This window comes from Myotis yumanensis, unplaced genomic scaffold (genome assembly GCF_028538775.1).
Source record: "Myotis yumanensis isolate MYYU_CA2020_CCGP unplaced genomic scaffold, mMyoYum1.0.hap1 SCAF_5, whole genome shotgun sequence".
NCBI classification, from domain to species: domain Eukaryota; kingdom Metazoa; phylum Chordata; class Mammalia; order Chiroptera; family Vespertilionidae; genus Myotis; species Myotis yumanensis.
The window spans coordinates 30,351,016-30,370,661 of record NW_027223756.1 but is presented as its reverse complement, the minus strand read 5'-3'; the positions used below and the strand labels follow the sequence as shown (position 1 = coordinate 30,370,661).

Sequence of the window (19,646 nt, the reverse complement as noted above, 5' to 3'; positions counted from 1 at the left end):
TGGTCTCTGCAAAGGGAATGTCCATAGTGAAATGACCTGAAAAGCCAGTTCCCGGGGAAGGGTATCAATTCAATTGCTCCATCAAACCTAAGGAACATGCACGGATTGCAGGCTCCATCCCCAGTAGGGGGTGTGCAGAAGGCAGCCAATCCATGATTCTCTCTCAACATTGATGTTTCTATCTTCCTTTCCCTCCTCCTTCCTCTCTGAAATCAATAAAAATCTATTAAAAAATAAAATAAAAAGTAATTCCTAGAAGAAAGGGGCTTAGAAATGAGTTATGGAGGTAAAGGAACTTGGCGCTTGGGAGTGAGGAAGCTAATGGTAATAGAAATATATTTTAAAAAATATATTTAAAATATATTTTAAAAAAAGAATTGCCAAATTATGGAGGGATGGATAGGGAGAAAAATATAATTTACCAAATTTCTTTATAAAACAGTCTTCTTGTATCTGGAAAGCAAACGGAAAATCCTGGTTCATTTTTTTTTCTTTTTCGTATATATTTTTATTGATTTCAGAGAGGAAGGGAGAGGGAGAGAGATAGAAACATCAATGATGAGAATCATGGATCAGCTGCCTCCTGCACGCCCCCTACTGGGGACCGAGCACTCAACCGGGGCATGTGCCCTGACCAGGAATTGAACCGTGACTTCAACCACTGAGCCACGCTGGCTGGGTCCTGGTCCTTTTGATGAAGTGGAAAAGAACCAAATTCTAACTCTGTATTAGCTTACTTTTGATCTTTAAATTTATTTCCTTAAATTTATTATTTAGGAAAGTGCATGCTGGGCCTTCATTCTGAGGGGTTTTAAAGACTGGGCATTTTCAGGATGTCTTAGGGGAGGATCACAATAGAATAAATCAGCTTAATGCTGATATACCAAAATGAGGTTTATTCTCAACTTCATTGTCCTTGGGTGTGGTCAGCAAATGACACTAATTGGATTTCTGCTATCTGTCTCTCTGAGTAGGTTGATATTTACCCTCTGCTTGGGGAGGAAAAGTGTAAACCACTACTCTTAAGTGTCCTTGGGAAGATAGAATTTATAGATGGCTGTATACTGCTGTTTAAATATCTGTCTGTTTCTCTATTCTGCTTGTCCTGGCTTACTAGACTGTGTCACTTTAACATTTCTCTTACAAATCTTCCATAACTTTCAGAAACCTGTCTACAACCTTCACAAACCTTTTAACCCATTCAGAAACAACTAGCTTTAGAACAACTCACTTTTTCCTTCAAAATATGTTTTCATATTCCATTACCAAAACCATACAATTTCTTTCCAATTAATGTGAACTTTTAACTCGTAGAAACCTCAATTTCCAATAATAACCAAAAAGCAAGCAACCAGCATTCCTTAAATTGACTTTTATGAACATTTTAAACACTCTCAGTTTCAAGCCCAATACACCTTCAAAATACAAGACATTATACCAAGATTTCCAAATCAATTTTCTAGCTCTTTTGTATTAAGAGGCCCAAAGTAGGTAAACTTAAGACTTGTCTAGCAATTAATGTTTAACAGCTGAAATGAGTTAATTTGATCTGCTCACATGGCTAAGGTATTTTTCCTTTCAATAAGGGTTACCTCCCAGAAACTTGCATTTTAAAAGATGGCCTAGAATCTAGGCGCCAGATAAGAGTTTTAGACCAGTTACTTGCATTTCAAAGGTCCTGGGACTTTGGTTTCATAAAGTCAATTATCTATAAGTATTTTAGCTGAACCGAGGAGGTTTATGGTAAAGTAAAAGCATTTGGTGGCTTGAATTGTTTCTGGAGCCATACCTCTGACCCTGTAAAGATTTTATTTATAAAACAAGGACAGTCATTTTTTCAAAAAATTTTATTATTATTTTTAAAATCCTCATCCAAGGGTATTTTTTCCATTGATTTTTAGGGAGAGTGGAAGAGAGAGGAAAGACAGGAAGAAACATCGATGTGAGAGAAATGCATCGATTGGTTGCTTCCTGCACAAGCCCTGACCAGGGCCCGGACCAGGGAGGAGCCTGCAACCAAGTACATGCCCTTGACCGGAATCAAACCTGGGACCCTTTGGTCCGCTGGCCGATGCTCTATCCACTGAGTCAAATCCGCTAGGGCAGGACAGTCATTTTCAATACCTCAAGGATTGGCAAATGTTGACAAAGGACTGAAATTCATTCATCCATTTTAAAAATGTTTCTTTCCATTTAAGTATATTTTTCTTTGAAGCTCTGTAGCAATTACAGGGAGATATAGTTTACAGGTAGCATATAGCTGAGGGTCATTTCTTAGAGTCCTAATAGCTTGTATGTATGAAAAATACACGTTTGATTTAAAAGGCCTCATTCTCCATTCATTTCCCTTGGGAATGGCAAAAGGGGTCTAGCTGCAGGATAGTATTAAACTTAATGGTGCCATTAACTGGCCAGATCTCTCTATTGTTCACTTTATAGTGGGGTCAGGTTATGTTGTAAAAGAAGCTTGAAAGACTTAGGTCAAATTTCACCCAAAAGGGTAAATCGAGGGACTGTGGACTGGTTCCACATCTATGGAGAGACAGATCAATTCCAAGCTGAGAGAGGCATCCCAGCTATCCCCTGGGCTGTCCTGAGCCATCGTCCTGTGGTCTGACAATGTACCACAGTAGCACAGGTCCCTTTTCACCCTCAGAGGGTAGACTTTAGACTTTAGACTTTGCTGTACAGACTTCAAAGTTGCAGGCTAATGACCTCTGTTTGTAGAGATTAATATTCTGAATATATATATATTGATGCAAAAGAACATAGAGAGGAATGACAAAGACATAATATTAAACATTGAAGCAAAAGCTTTATGTTGTACATGACAGGAAGGGAGGAGGGCGAGTGGAATAATTGGAGTACCTACATTTTCATCTCAAATGGTTCCTTCTCCTCTCAAATGGCTCTCTTAAGAGTTTCCTTTTTTTCTTCTTGTTGCATACATTTAAAAGCCACAAAATATTCATCAAAGGAGTCCTGGAATCAAACAGTGTTAGCTAAAGGGTGTCTGAGACCATATTCCTGGTGGTTTCTTCAAGAGCCTGGCAAATTCTCTCCATGACCACAAGGGGGATGTGGTAGCTAGATATTAAAAGCAAGAGTCTGGGGGTTGCGGGTTAGGGGTAGGGGGGAGATAAGGGGTCAGTGGGAGAAAAAAAGGGAACATATGCAATACTTTCAACAATAAAGATTTAAAGAAATAAATAAAAGCAGGAGCCTGAAAATATATTGTCTTTGCCAGTTTGGAGAGCAGCCTTATAGACTGCTTTGCAAATTGATCTGGCCCACTGCTCAAAGGCTTGAAGAAATGAGCCTGAGTCTAAAAATAAATAAGCCGAAACCGGTTTGGCTCAGTGGATAGAGCGTCGGCCTGTGGACTGAGGGGTCCCGGGTTCGATTCCGGTCAAGGGCATGTACCTGGGTTGTGAGCACATCCCCAGTGGGAGATGTGCAGGAGGCAGCTGATTGATGTTTCTCTCTCATCGATGTTTCTAACTCTCTCTCTCTCTCCCTTCCTCTCTGTAATAAATCAATAAAATATATTTAAAAAATAAAAATAAATAAAAATAAAAATAAATAGGGTGCAAATAAACAATGAATGGTTAGCCCTGGTTGGTGTGGCTCTGTTGGAGCGTCGTCTGTGCACTGGAAGGTGTATACTAGTAATTCTTCACTATCGAGCACAGTATTATGTTTTATTTCTGTTGTCAAATCAGTGTCACACTGGAAAGTGAAAGGAGTTGGTACATGATTTGCATCTGGGTAAATGCTTATCAGAAAGAGCAGGTGGCTGTCTAATCCCTGTACATACTATATTTTAAATTGTTTTCTAACTGGTATGATATTTTAATATATTTGAAAACAGGAAACTAGTTTCAGTGTTTAACTCCTAGCCATTAATAGGAATTGTCATTAGATAGTAATCACTAATAATTGTTAAGTGTCTAGTTAAGTATTCAATATATTAGCTAATGGAATGCTCCCAACAACAATCTCAAGTAAATATTATTGGTATTCCCATGTTGCAGATGTAGAAACTGAGGCTTTGAATGGTTACATAGGTCACATAATAGTATGTTATATAAGTCACATAATAGAATAAGGCTAGAATTTGAAGCCAGACTATATGACTCTAAAATCTGCAGTGCTAACCATTAGGCTTTGCTGCCTCATAGCCAAACTGGATCTTATCTTTTTCCTACACATATACAGAAGATGAATTTTATAATACTGGCCTAATCCACTATTAACAGTTATTTTAGGCAATGTAATAAAAATGTATTTAGAAATACTTTTTAAACATTTTAAATAGTTTAGGTTTCAGGACGACTATAAAGGAAATTCAATTTGTAATATAATTCATAGGATCAAGTTTATATTTTTAAAGCAAAGTCTCTTTAAACTGGTGACTCAGGTGATGTTTTATTTAGTCTTGCCAAAGATGACTATCATGCTGTGGCACCTTCCATCTTCTTGAAATAAAAATGTGGCATCTTGCAGGGATGTGTCACTTTTGTTCTCATTGGAATTTTTCATGTATCTGTAGCAGATTTCAGGAGCAGTTCCCACTTTTCCGTTTTGGCATTAGCTGCACTATATTGAAGTGCATTACATGGTGTCACTGTAGTCAAGCCTGATTGAACAGAGCTTGCCCCAGTGAAGCATAAGAAGTGTTATGTCAGGTGATGTCTCTATCCCTAGGGGTGGTGACAATTAGCAGGTTTCATTTTATACTGAACTAGAGGCCCGGTGTACGAAATTCATGCACTTGGGGTGGGGGGGGTGTCCCTCAGCCCGGCCTGCTCCCTCTCGCAGTCTGGGAGCCCTTGGGGGATGTCACAGTCGGACATCCTTAGTGCTGCTGCGGAGGCAGGAGAGGCTCCTGCCACCGCTGCTGTGCTCTCCAGCCGTGAGCCTGGCTTCTGGCTGAGCGGTGCTTCCCCTGTGGGAGTGCATTGACCACCAGGGGGCAGCTCTTGTGTTGAGCATCTGCCCCGTGGTGGTTAGTGCACATCATAGCCACCAATCATTGCACCATTTGGTTGATTTGCATATTATATTTTTATTATATAGGATCCTGGTAACCCCTCAACCTGCCCTCCTTCTGACAGGAGAAAAAAGAAATAGAGGATGACTCTGAAAGAAAAGTGAGGCAGCAATAAATCAAAATAAAATGTCACTTTAATTTGATAGAACAGTTACATCCCAGTTATATTTTACCCAGTCTCATTGCACAGGGTAAAAATAAGTCAACTAATCTCACTGGATTTTCATTGAGGTTTGGAAAACAGTTGGCTCTTGGATAGGTCAAAGACCTGTGTATGAAGTCCCTATTTGGGGTGGGGGAGGGCTGACAAAAGCAGAGATTTGCTCTTTATGAAGACCCATTTAATAGTTAATTCTTAAGGATATAGGAGACTTTTCTGAAATTTTTTGGTGTAAAGAGCCAGAATTTTAATTTATTCTTGATCAGCATGATATAGTAAAAGGAACCCTGAACTAGGAGTTGAGTTCAAACTTGGGTTCTAGAAATACAGAAAGGACCTTAGATCATTTAAAGTCTAACCTTTTATTTAATAGACTAGAAGCCTGGTGCACGAATTTGTGCATGGGTGGGGTCCCTCGGCCTGGCCGGCAATCGGGGCCGATTAGGGCATCTCGACCAGTCCTAATCGGGGCTGTGGGAGGTTGGCATGCTGGGGGGAGGGGCTGGGGGGGAAGGGGCCACGGGAAGTTGGCTGGCAGAGGTTGGCTGTAAGAGCACACTGACCACCAGGGGGCAGCTCCTGCATTGAGTGTCTGCCCCCTGGTGGTCAGTGTGCGTCATAGTGACTGGTCAACTGGTCGTTCTGGTAGTCCTAACGATCACTTGGGCTTTTATATATATAGATGAGGAGCAGAGAAAATAAATGATTTTGTCCAAGATTACACAGACAGTGTTAGCTTCTGCTCTACAGACTTCTTTTTTATTTGGTATGCTTTTTAGAAATCACCCATGTGATTTCAGATTAAATGTTCAATCAGTACCAGAACCTTTTTATTATTTTTAAAAATATTTTTTTTATTGATTTTAGAGAGGAAGGAAGAAGGAGAGAGATATAGAAACACCAATGATGAGAGAGAATCATTGATCAGCTGCCTCCTGCTTGTCCTACACTGGGGATGTCCCATACTGGGGATTGAGCCGGCAACCTAGGCATGTGCTCTGACAGGGAATCGAACCATGACCTTCTGGTTCATAGGTTGACACTCAACCACTGAGCCATGCTGAGTGGGCTACACAGGAACTTTTAAAAATGTTTACAGACAACTTTAGCCATATGTTCCTTTCTTCCTACCTCATTCTTACTCCTTAAGGTACATGATTAGTAAAATTATGTCTGTTGTCTTTTTAGTTCCCTTGGATTACATGTTGTCTCTATGTGAGGGACTATTGGCTCCTTAAACATCAGGACAGGAAGTACCCAAGTTTACTTAGGTGATGAGGATTTAAATGAGGGTTAATTAGGGAAGTATAGGCATTGTCTCAATACCTTTGGAGCCAGAGTTCTGAAGAATAAGGAGGATGGCTCCTCCTTAAGCTCCAGGAGGACCTGCTTGTAGCTGCCAGTTATTGGTCTTCCCCTCAGAATTGGGCTTCTGATTTTTCTGTCTGCACCTTTTCATAGCCCATCTTTCTTTGTATCTGCTTCTCTAATTCTTCTTTTGCAGTAGTTCCCAAACTCCAATAGTATCAGACTAGGAGGCTCCTTAAATTATTCCACTCTTGGAGATTCAGATCCTGTAGATCTGAAGTAGGTCAAGGAATCTGCATGTTTAACAGCTTCCACAGGGGATTCTGATAGGAGTGGATGGGGGTTAGGATCACACCTTACATAGAAACACCCCAAACATAAATCCACATAACATTTTTGACTCCCCAGAGACTTAATTGCTAATAGCCTATTGTTGACTGGAAGCTTTATGAATATGTATTATATACTGTATTCTTACAATAAAGTAAGCTAGAGAAAAGAAAATATTATTAAGAAAATCATAAGGTGGTAGAAAGACATGACTTGGGGTGGTGAACACACAATATAATATAAGATGATACATTATAGAACTGTACACCTTAAACCTATATAATTTTATTTACTAGAGGCCCGATGCACGAAATTCATGCAAGAGTAGGCCTTCCTTCCTCTAGCTGCCAGCACTGGCTTCCCTCTGGCACTGGCTTTGTCCAGAAGGACATCCGGTCTAATTAGCATATTATGCTTTTATTATTATAGATGTAACCCCAATTAAGTCAATTTAAAAGAGAAAATCATAAGAAAAAATATGTTTACAGTATTTATTGAAAAACAAACAAACACAAAACGTGTATTGGTGGACCCACACGATTCAAACCTGTGTGTTCAAGGGTGAACTGTATATGTATGTAGTACTAGTATTATTAAACATACTAGAGGCCCGGTGCACGAATTCGTGCACTGGTGGGGTCCCTTGGCCTGGCAGGCAATCAGGGCTGGCCAGCCGGTGGGAGGGGCCACAGGAGGTTGGCTGGCTGTGGGAGCACACTGTGGGAGTTCACCAGGGGGCAGCTCCTGCAGTTGAGCGTCTACCCCCTGGTGGTCAGTGCGCGTCATAGCTACCGATCGACAGGTCGTTCGGTCGTTCAGTCGCCCGGTCGCTTAGGCTTTTATATATATAGATATAAAAATAGACAATAAAAATGGAAAAGATAAAAATAAATACATTTCAGTGTTTCCTTCCTGTATCTCAGTGTATCCCTTGGGCTGCTTGCACTTTCCTTGCTACTGTTCTGTGTAGCTTAAATTACACCATTCCTATAGAGTTCCTTTATTGGGAAGAGTAAGGAAAGTGCCAAGGTGTCTCAAGGATCAGCTCATAGGCCTTTGGTTTAAGTGCTAATTTCTTGTTTTATTCAACTAGCAGTTGGGGTGGGGGTAGTGACTGTGTGAGTCTATATTACATGATGTTAAGCAAGCAGTTTACTTGGAAGGAGCCCTGTGAACCCTCCAGAGGAAAGGGGGAATGTGTGAGCATGATAGCTGCCATGGGTCTTATGAACATGTGTCTTCATCATAGAATTGTGAACTGTTTCTGAGCATGGCAAAGTGCAAAGGTGACTCCACAGAGGCTGTGTGTGCCCTCTGCAGCTTTGCATGGCTTCCCAGAAGGAAGTCTGCTCTGCCCCAGGCTGCTGTACCAGGATGTGTATGGCACAGGGAGGGTGGAATGCTGTTTAGAGAGCTCTGCAGAGGAGAGAGGGACAGGGTACTTCTTGGAATCAGGGCAGTTAGTAGTCATGTATATGTGGCTATTTCCTGATTGATAGGGATATGTGAAAATAAGTTACTTAGAATTTTATTGTTTTTCACTAAACTTTATACTATTGAAAATCTCTAGGCTGGAAACATTTCTTTCTGTCACTTTGCCTTTTTCCAGTTGGCATGTGTGCTTACGATTTTTGTGTTCTGCTTTTTATGCTTAGCATTATCTTGTTTAAAGATATCTGCTTGTCAACCTGGTCCCATATATTTGTCATTTTTAATGGCTGTCTATATAATCTCATTCTTTCTTGAGATTCATAAGTTTATTCCACTGAATCTTCTATTTTTTTGCAGGGTATGCGGAGAGATTTGCTGCATTTCTAAAATATCTCTGAAAACAAACTGCATTTCAGAATTGAAACCAGCATTTCCTTTTCTACTTTAAGAGTGCACGCAGGAAGCCATTGGGCACACCAAGGTATTGAATTATCTTTCCATGTCTTTGGGTCTATAAGAAATCTCAGCAGGAGGTCTCAGACACCAAACTGGGGGGAAAATTAAACTGACAGAGTACTTGATATTTCCAAAGAGTCACTTAAGTTCTATTATTGCCACGTTCAAAATGTAGACATAGTTCAGTAATGTGATTAAAGTGACTTTCACCGATAGCCACTATAAGATATAGTGGTATGTGATAGCTGGTTTATCATTTTGGGTGTAACGATTAGCTAAAGCTATTTTTCTCTAAAGGGTCAGTTAGTTCTCTTGTTTTTCTCTTCAACTTCAGCTTTAGCAAGGAGCCATCATAAATTCTGTGACATAGCTGTCTCCTTATCTGTCTTGGGAGTTATAGACTGCACATATAAGACAATTCATGTGCCTTTGCATAATGAATTGAGTTTTATAAATCATAAATCTTCACTTAACATGCAGGTGGTGTTGGGTGCCAGGCTTAGAAAAGCTGATGTGGTTGCCAAGTTCATGAATGTCATAAATCATTCATGCTAAGGTAGCCCAGAATCATGCTGTCTTCTGAGGCAGACCAATATCAAGGTGGTAGTTAAACACAAAAATGGGAGTCTCAGTGATTGTTTTTCAAAATCAGATGCACTTGCCCTGGCCTGGTAGCTCTTTGATTAAAGTGTCACCCCGGTACACCAAGGATGGGTGGAACAACAAATCGATGTTTCTCTCTCTCTCTCTCTCTCGCTCTCGCTCTCCTTCTCGCTCTTGCTCTCTCACACTCTCTCTCCCTCTCCCCTTCTCTCTCCCTCAAATCAATTTTAAAAAATCAAATGTACTTTTTATTTGAAGAGTTAAACTAAATTACCTTTCTCTTTTTAGTTAAAGTCAATTTTCTAGGACCCTATTTCACCCTCAAATAATCTATCAAAATTTTTCTTCCCTAACCCCTGAATTCTATCAGAAATCCATCACAAAATACATAACCTGTACATTTGCAATCCAGACTTCAATGGGCTGAAAATGAGATTTAGATGTTTCAGTAAGTCTTGAGGCACATTATTAGGAAAAAACGCTTTGAAGTTTGGGGGGATTTTCTTCTTGTGCCATTATTTTACATGAATAGTAGGCAAACTTAGCCCTCTTTCACACGGCCTATGTCTTTGGTACCAAAGAAGGGGGAAGCGTAGGGCCTGAAGAGAAGTGATGCTCAGGACAGAAAGCTGTGTAGTATTTTGTGCCCCTTTAAGTTCCCGGGCTTTATCCAGACTGCTGGAATATGAATATTAAACTGAATTGTCTTCCCTGAGAGCTGCATTTGGTGAAAATGAAGAAGGCTAAGGATATTTCAAGAAAAACATAAGAGTGATTTTGGTAAGATCTTTAAAGAGAAAAAGAAAGTTTTTCCTGAGGCTGTTAGGTACTCCAAGAGTAGTTAAGTGTCTGTATCCCTTTGTGTAGTCTCCAGCAGAGGGCCATATGACTCATGGATAACATGTGACTTCTCTTTGGCGGACCACAGAGGTCCTTTTGGTGTGAGTATGTGAATAGCTACCTCTCCTGTGTTCATCATGTGGATAGCCTATCCTTGGTTAAAGATCATAGGGGCCACCCTGGTCAGGTAATTCAGTTGGTTAGAACGTCATCCCAATAAACCAAGGTTGTGGGTTCAATCCCAGGTCAGCAATGAATGCATAAATAATGGAACAACAAATCTCTCTCTCTCTTTCTCTCTCTCTCTCTCTCTCTCTCCCTCGTCTCTCATCAAGAAATAAAAACTAGCTCTAGCTGGTTTGGCTCAGTAGATAGAGTGTCGGCTGCGGATTGAATGGTCCCTCTTAAACAAACCAACCTTTCTGATACCTGCTCAGAGTAATTATCCTCCCACCAAGCTATGGTTGCCATCTGTACTCCTTGGCCACTTCTATTAGGGTGTCTTCACACAAATACGCAGGCTGATTAGTCAGAAAGTTCCAACTCATACTCTGGGGATGGAGAAGCCCCTGGGGCTCCATGGTACTTCCCTTGCTCCCTTACACCAGCCTTCTGTGACCCCATGCCAAGCCCTATCTGGCCTCCATTCATGTGGATCCAGTGATAGGAAACAGGCAGAGAGGATTTCAGTATCATCTGGGTAGCTGGACTGAGGCCTTTAAGTTCCTTCAGTCCTACAATTTTCACTTGCTTTGTTCTTAATTAACATTTAAAATCCCCCACTTCCTGCTGATCCCTTTAGCCTTCTCAGCTTGGCCTCTTTCCTGCTTTATAGGTAGATATACTCCAGCCATGCAGCCTTCTTTCAGTTCCTTGAATGTGTTGCTTCTGACTTTCCATATGCCCTTTCTTCTCCCTGGATTACTGTACTCCCCACCAGTCATTTCTCTAACCCTATTCCAGGTCCCTGTTTTAACGTCACTTGTGTTAGGCAAGCTTCTCTAACCCCCAACTAGATTAGATTTTTAATATCTAAAATAGTCCTGCCGTGACTGGTTTGGCTCAGTGGATAGAGCGTCGGCCTGCGGACTGAAAGGTCCCAGGTTCGATTCCAGTCAAGGGCATGTACCTTGGTTGCGGGCACATCCCCAGTGGGAGGTGTGCAGGAGGCAGCTGATCGATGTTTCTAACTCTCTATTCCTCTCCCTTCCTCTCTGTAAAATAGTCCTGCATATTACCTTCCATAGTATGTTGTGCATTTGTATTAGTTAAACTACTTTTTAGTAAAATTTTGTTTAGTGTTTATCTTCCCAGCATTTTGAAAGCTCCACATGTGCAGGGACTCTGTTCTGTTCAATATTTTATTGCTAGAACCTAGTCCTATGCCTGACACCTAATAGCTGTTCAGTAAACATTCATTGATTGGCCGACTCTGCTTCCCCTCTCAATCATGCATTTCTCCTGCTGTTCATTCATGTACTGGTTTTCTCCTGGGGCACTTTTGTGGGTTCTTCAGAAATCTGTACTACCTTACACACACACACACACACACACACACACACACACACACACTTGACCTGTACAAGTAAACTCGCCTCTATCAGCTGCTTTCTTCCTCAATAGCCCTTCATAATGCAACAGTCTATTTTCAGTTTCTCCATGAGAAACAGGTCTTTGCTCACACAACCTCTGAGACTATGGGAAGATTCTAGTATTGCAGAGCAGCTGCTAGCCCATACAGTGATCCCTAAATTTCTTGAGCTGGAGTCAGAAATCAATTCAGTCTGCCCCTCTAACTTCAGGAGACCCCTTGAAGCTCGCTTAGAGGTCCCCTTGAAGCCCTTCTCATTAGGCTTGTGGTAAAATGCAGGTACCCCCCCCTTTTTGGAGGGGGTACCCACAGCATATCAACACTTCTAGCCCAATAAAACCTTTCTGAAACCTTTCTCTTAATATCCACCAGCTTCTTTTTCCCCTCGATATGGGGTGAAGGTTTTAGAGTTTTATAATTGTTTTTCAACTGATTTCTATGAAAATTTTTGTTGTTGTTAATCCTCACCCAAGGATATTTTTCCATTGATTTTTAGGGAAAGTGGGAGAGGGAAAGACAGAGAGAAACATTGATATGAGAGAAACACATCAATTGGTTGCCTCCTGCATGAGCCCTGACCAGGGCCTGGGCTGGGGAAGAGCCTGCAACCAAGGTACATGCCCTTGACTGGAATCGAACCCAGGACGCTTTGGTCCAAAGGCCGACACTCTATCCATTGAGCATTACTGGCTAGGGCAGATTTCTATGAAAATTTACATATTTGTTGGCACCTCCCTTTGGTATGACATGAATGCTACACAGTGAAGCCTGTCAGCTTCTAAATAGAGTAAGTAGTTACTATAGTTAAACATGTATTTTAGGAAACAAGTAATTTATTTCTGAGTAAGGGTAGGTAATGTCATTTTCTCCATCTCTCTTCTGTTTAGGAAGTTTACTTATCCTCATCTATAAAATGGAACCCCATCCTTTCTTTGCCTCAGTAAGGACAGAGAAATAAGAAATTGTGAGCATAAAATGACTCTGGATGGACAACAGGCCCTGAGGAATAGTTAAATAATCTGCAGAGGAATAATTTATCATAAAGAAGGGAAGTAGAGATGAAGGGCTTAATGGAAAGAAGAAAAGAAAATACCCTGGTCATCAGTGTTTTTCTAAAACCCATCCTAACCCCTCCTACCCCTGCCCTGGTTTAGAGCTGTTTTCTTGTTATATACAGGTCCCTATTATAGCACTAAAGCAATGCTTGTTCAGAGCAGAGCCAGCTCCTATTAAACCAGTAATCCTTGGTTCTGTGTTTTCTAGATGTATTTGTGTCTGTGTCTGTGGGTTGTAGGTAGGAGGGGGTAGATGTCATCACTTTTGACAAAATGGCAGAATATCTACTCTGTCATGATGAAAAGCATGTTGGTCTCCTGGTTCAGAGCCAGAGCCTGCCTTGTACGGAATTCAAAGGCTGCACCCCGGAGCTGCTGTCAAGCCAGCAGATGGAGTAGCAGTCCTTCTCTGTGTGCCTCTGGGCCCACCTGGGCTGTATGCTGGGTGATGCTGGGCCCAGCCTGTGGCCAGAGGGGACAAGGGAATGAATACAAATGATTGCACCTTGTGGCCAGCACTGTTGTCCTGTCTGCAGGGAAGTTTGGTAAAATATGATCCTGGGAAAGTCGTTTTCATGTGCCTCTCTGGAATTGCTGCAGAAGCAATTATAAGGAATGAGTGCTTGTATGTCTGAGAAAACTGTGGGGCAGAAGAGAAGGGAAGATATAGAGATGACAGAATCAAGTCCTGAGTAGTGGGGGAGTATGGCACCATCTCCTCACCCCTGAAAAACCTTAGGGAAGACACAGGAATACAACCAGTGGCTCTTAATGGGAAAGGGCAATCTTAAGAGGAAAGTTTGGACAATGAAGCCAAATTACCATCTGCCTAACTCACTCTTCTCTAAATTCCAGGCACTGGGGTCTTTGTTACTAAAATCTGTAGATTGCTTAAGAACTCTACTTTGGAGCCAGTAGAAGAATTTAAGCTTCCCTGAGATTACTTCTTTCTATTTTCTAAGAAGTAGCTGGATATATGGCAGTTCTTAATAAATAATGGAGGTATGAATGGCGCTCCCATTGAGAACTCTCTTTTACCTCTCTCAGGCCTACAGGCATTCTGTGAAATGGAGAGTCCTCCCCACTTTATCCCATAGAATGTAAAGGGGCTTCACAATGGAGAATGGGCCCTGGCTGGTGTTACTCAGTTGGTTGGGCATTGTCCTGTGCACTGCAAGGTTGCCGGTTTGATTCTGGGTTAGAACACATGCCCAGGTTATGGCTTGATCCCTGGTAGGGGATGTGCAGGAGGTAGCTGGTCAGATCTCTCTCTCCCTCCCTCCCTCCCTCCCTCCCTCCGTCCCTCCCCCCTCCCTCCCTCTCCCTTCTTCTCTCTCTAAAAATCAATAAAAATGTAAAAAATTGATAAGGTGGATGGGCAGTGGATGGATTACTACTCTGAAGGCAGGGCCTATGACTTTCCCTCCCCTCCCAACCCTCCTCTGGCTTCCTTTATCTAAATAACCCAAATTCAGAGTAGGGGTGGATTGGGGGACTCAGCAGGATAGCCTCTATAACCCAAGGCCTACCACTGCAGACTGCCCAGGAAGCCAGAAAGAAGGTGACTCCCTAGCTGGTCCTTTGCTCCTAAAGTGAAGGGAGTTAGGGGTTCTTGAGTTAGCTGTAGAGCAGGCAGCACAGTTTGTTCTTCATTGGGAGCCCAGAGGTTTCTGGCAAGTCTTTTGGCCACAGGCCTGCCAGGAGCCCAGAGCTTTTTGAAGAGAAAAAAAGGTTCTAGGAACAAGGAAGCTGCTGCTCTCAATGAAAAGATCAGGAGGGAAGAAAAATGAGACTGACAAGTGCTGAAGAGAACTGTCTGTGGCTGAAGAGAATGTTAATGGCTCTGCTCCTGAGCTTCAAAGTCTGAGCTGGATAGGATCGCACACAGATGCCTCTGCTGTCACCTACAGATACTTACCAATGACTGTTGCTTGCAAACAATTACAGCCTCACTTTCCCAGGGTGAGAAGCACTACCTGCTGAGGTTGAGAAAAATGAGACTGTTGGGATATCCTAGGCCTGGCTCAGCTAGTAGGGGTTTAACTTGTCTCTTCTGCATCAGTCAATAAATGGGATTCCAGAACTTAGGTGCAAGGGAAATTGAACAAATCTAGCTAACAGTTGTTTCTTTTTCCTGTTTGCAAAATGCTAGCTTCTATGGATTGAATTGTATCCCCCTAAAATTAATATGTAAAAGCCCTATCCCCCAATTTGCTAATATTTGTAGAAGGGCCTTTGGGAGGCAATTAGGTTTAGATGAGGTTATGAGGGTGGGGCTGTCATGGTGGAATTAGTGTTCTTATAGGAGGAGATACCAGAAGGCTTGCTATCTACCCTTTCCCACCTCACCCACCCCATGTGAACACACAGCAAGAAGGCAGCCAGAAAGCCCTCACAAGAACGAAGCCACACTGGCACCTTGACCTCCGATTTCCAGCCTTCAGAACCATGAGAAAATAAATTTAAGCTACTCAGTCTAGCAGCGGTTCTCAACCTGTGGGTCACGATCCCTTTGGGGGTCGAACGACCCTTTCACGGGGGTCGCCTAAATACATCCTGCATATCAGATATTTACATTATGATTCATAACAGTAGCAAAATTACAGTTATGAAGTAGCAACGAAAATAATTTTATGGTTGGTGGTCACCACAACATGAGGAACTGTATTAAAGGGTCGCAGCATTAGGAAGGTTGAGAACCACTGGTCTATAGTATCTTGCTATGAAAACCAGAACTGACTAATACAGTGGTTCTAATGGATGCTGTTGGTACCTGGCCCAAATCCTTTTACATACCAGTGTATCCATTTTCCCAGCTGCTGTATTGGGTTGTAGTGGCTCACAGATGCCTGCCCTTCTCTAGAAAATTGCTCTTGATGGATGGAAGATCCCTCTGTACCTCCCTACAGCTTTTAGCCAAGGGGGAACAAAAACCAACCACTTTACCTCAAGGAAGGCTAATTTATTTTGGTGCTATTTACGGTGCTGAGTTCCCCTGTGGGATCAGGCTGAAGCCAGATACAAAGCTGTGACCACACTCTTCTTTCCTACCATTTCCTGCTTCTTTCATTTTCTTTCTCCTGAGGGCACACCTCAATAAATCATGTGAGCTGAATTTTGCCCTAAAGCTGGGGGGAGTATCTTGCCTCTCTCTAGAACTGTGTAGTTTTGGAATAACTAGGGAATGAGAATGACTGATCCCCTAAGGAAGTGATGCTTGGGGAAAAACATATGTCCATCACAGCATGCATTTTCCATTCTCCTGTTTGACCATAGAGTACATCTCGTTCATTCAAATAAAAGTGCTTATGAAATACAAATTTGGGGTTCACAGTCCATGGGAATGGTGCTTTCTACACTCAGATGTGAAGATAGGCAAGCTTAGCTCAAGAAAGGATTAAATCAGTCCATCTGGTTTGAGGAGCCTCTGGTCATTGTATCCAGAGAATCAGCTTGAGGGTGTTGGAGAACCATAAGGAGGAGGCAGTCTTGCCATTAACCCAAGGGCTGTGCCAGAAGGAGCAGCTTGGCACATAGTGGCACTTAGTTAATATTTGTGGAATGGCTTCTCTGAGAATCACAGGTCAAAGAGAAAGCTGGAAGAAGCAGGAAGAACCAAGAGCTCAAAGCAGACTCTTGTGCTATGCCAGATTTCACTCTTTGACCAAACCATGTGCCCATAATTTGCCAGATTATACACAGCTGATACTTTAGGATTTTCCCATATTATGATTCAAGTTATTGCTTTGCTGTTGTATGTAAGTATATGACCTTCTAATAACTCACAGGGCAAGTACCAGATAACAATGACAGGCAGATGCTGGTCTCAGTCAAGAGTCTTAAGAAAATGTTCCTCTTTAAAAAAAATAAATAAATAAATAAATAAAAAAATATATATATATATCTACACTAATAAAAGAGAAACATGGTAATTGGTGTACGACCGCTACCCTTTTCATTGGCTAATCAGTGAGTATATGCAAATTAACTGTCAGCCAAGATGGCGGCCGGCAGCCAGGCCAGGATCAGCGGAGCCGAGAGGCCTCCTGGCCCTGGAATCAATGGAGCCGAGAGGCCTCCCGGCCCCGGGATCAGCGGAGCCGAGAGGCCTCCCGGCCCCGGGATCAGCGGAGCAGAGAGGCCTCCTGCCCCGGGATCAGCAGAGCCTGATGGAAGCCCTGTGTGTTTACGCACCCTGGGGGTGCAGAGGTCCTGTCCTAGGCAGAGGCCTATGGCGAAAATTTCGACTCTGAGAAGCAGCCTACGGGCTGGAAGGCGGCTCCTCTGACCTCAGTGCTAGAGAAGACCATTAAGCAGAAAACTAAAGAAACCGATTTTACATCATTTCCCAGGTGGAGAACAGTTGGCATGTAAGCCCCTGACCAGTGCCCAGCCTCTCCTCTGTCAGTCTATCTCACTCTTAGGTACCATGTTCTTTGTTCTGTCTTAACTGCAACTCATTTTTAAACTAGATTGCTTTTAAAAGAAGACTAAATAAAGTTTCCCTTAAGTTATTTAGGTGGTGCTGGGGCTGCTGGGGCTGCTGGGGGCCTGATAGAAGACACAAACACGCAATGGGGGGCCTGTACCCAGCAGCCCCAAGGCCCGCCACCTTGGTGCTGGGGCTGCTGGGGGTATCAGAGACACAAACCCGCAGGCCCGGCACCCAGCAGACCCAAGGCCTTCGTGGCAGAACTAAGGAGCAGCAAGCCAAGCCGTAGGAAGCAGCAAGCAGGTGGGCAGTAACAAGGGAGGGGTCCCGGACTGCAAGAGGGCACATGCTGGGCTAAGGGACCCCCCACCCATCCCCAGCGCACGAATTTCGTGCACCGGGCCTCTAGTATATATATATATATATTGATTTCAGAGAGGAAGGGAGAGGAAGAGAGAGAGAGAACGTCAGTGATAAGAGAGAATCATTGACCGGCTGCCTCTTGCACACCGCACACTGGAGATTGACCCCGAAACCCAGGCATGTGTCCTGACCAGGAATTGAACCGTGACCTCCTGGTTCATAGGTCAACACTCAACCACTGAGCCACACTGGCCATGCTAAGCAATGTTCCTCTTTAGAGTGGCTTTTAGACTTTGTGATATTGTAGTAAATTATCACAATTATGGACAAGTGTCAGAGAAAGATTCCACAATTGTTTTTTATTAAGCAACATTTTCTTGGACATGGGTGGGCTTCCACCATCCTCCCTCCCATGGTTCCATGCACTACTGTGGCTGGTAGACAAGTGCGGGGCCTGACCAGCAGACCCTGATCGACAGATGAATGGATTACTCTCCGACACAACGTTTGCTGTGAAAGAGAGGGCTAAGGGACTGCTTGGCTAAAGGAACCAGACAGCCTCAATTGCCTGCCTCATTAGGCTTTTATTGTAACAGCAGTTTGAGATAAAGTTTATCTTTAAGATACAATCAGTAGGGTAAGTAATCTTGGGAAGACACATGTGTTTATAGTGTCCTTTAAGCAAGGACACCCAAAGATTAAGCATAAGGATTCCAGTAAACACCTGGGGGTCGGCATGTGCACAGACTTGGTTGGAAAAGGTCAAGGAATAATTAGGGGTGCCGCCTTTGGCACCCCCTAATTGGAATTCTGATAAACAGGGTGGGTGGCCTTCTGCACACTTCCCTTTTTTCGGAATGTCCTCCTTACAAACTTTCCAACTAAGTCTCATGCTTTTCCACAGACAAGCAGGCATCAGTGTGTGTTCCAGGGAAGCATGTGGGCTCTCAGACTGAGAGTTGGCATTTAGCGACCTGGCTGAGACACAATGTAGAAATGAAAAGATAAAAACGTGAGATATGTGATAGGGGCTATAGTTTGGAATAAATGGGTTCAGGCCCTCTGCCCAGTCAGCCTACCACTCTGGTAAGCTGCTGCATTTAATGGACAACTCCATTAACATCTTATTGGATGGAGGGAGGGAGAGAAAGGGAGAAGGAGAGGGAGAAGGGGCAGCAGAGAAAGAGGGAGAGAGAAGAGTGAGTGTATGTGTATGTGTGTGTGTGTTGGGAGAAGCTAAAAAGCTTGGAGCTTTCCTCTATGTCCCCAGAGGGATCTTCATGTGGTTCTTATAGTCTGTGTGTCATCACAGGCTCTGGAAGCTGAGGTAGAGCTGGGAAGGGTAGCAACTTGGATAGGATAGAATGAGGACTCAAATCACCTGTCTTCACCTGATTCCCACAGGATAGGGAGGATGAGAAGGGATATATCTTTTCCGCCTTATAATGAAGAAATTGTAGGTCCTAGAATTCAGAAGATAAAAACATGGGGTATTGGAGGGTGCCCTCTGAGAGCTTCTGTGATAATGCAGGTGGATGAGGAGAAAAGGGAATGGAGAGGTAAAGTGAGTCCCAGGATTCAGAAACTGGTTCATGAGTGAAAATAAACTGGTTCCCACTGCAGGAAGAGAGGAAGGACAAGTCTAAAGAGGAAAACAAAGGAGCAGACACCATCTCCTGCTTGAGGGTGATTAGGTTCAGGCCCTCTCTGGAGGCAAGAGAAGGATGAGATGGCTTTTACCATGGCTAATGAATGACACTCAAAAAACTATCAGATAATCATGGTGCCTGACACTTCCTGGGTCCCTGGTACCCAGAGAACACAATGGGTAGTAACATGAAATCACTTTTCTTTCCACTGAGTGATTTTTATTCTTAGTATCTTCTCATTGCAGCCTTTTAGCTGCTTTCAGACTGCATCAGGGCAGAATATTGAACCTAACCATATCACAACTGCTAGATTTCCCCAGAGGAGTATGTGCAACAAGAATGGGCAGAGTAGCTCTGACCCAAGACTTTGTTCCT

At 42.9% G+C, this 19,646-nt stretch overlaps 1 long non-coding RNA gene across 1 annotated transcript in view; it reads left to right on the top strand.

The window, feature by feature from the left end:
* LOC139011652 (uncharacterized) overlaps nucleotides 1-19,646 on the top strand; it is a 38,844-nt gene that overhangs the window by 201 nt on the left and 18,997 nt on the right. The window contains exon 2 of the long non-coding RNA XR_011471615.1: nucleotides 8,640-8,763. This is a non-coding gene — a long non-coding RNA (uncharacterized lncRNA). The remainder of the gene's footprint in view (nucleotides 1-8,639; nucleotides 8,764-19,646) is intronic.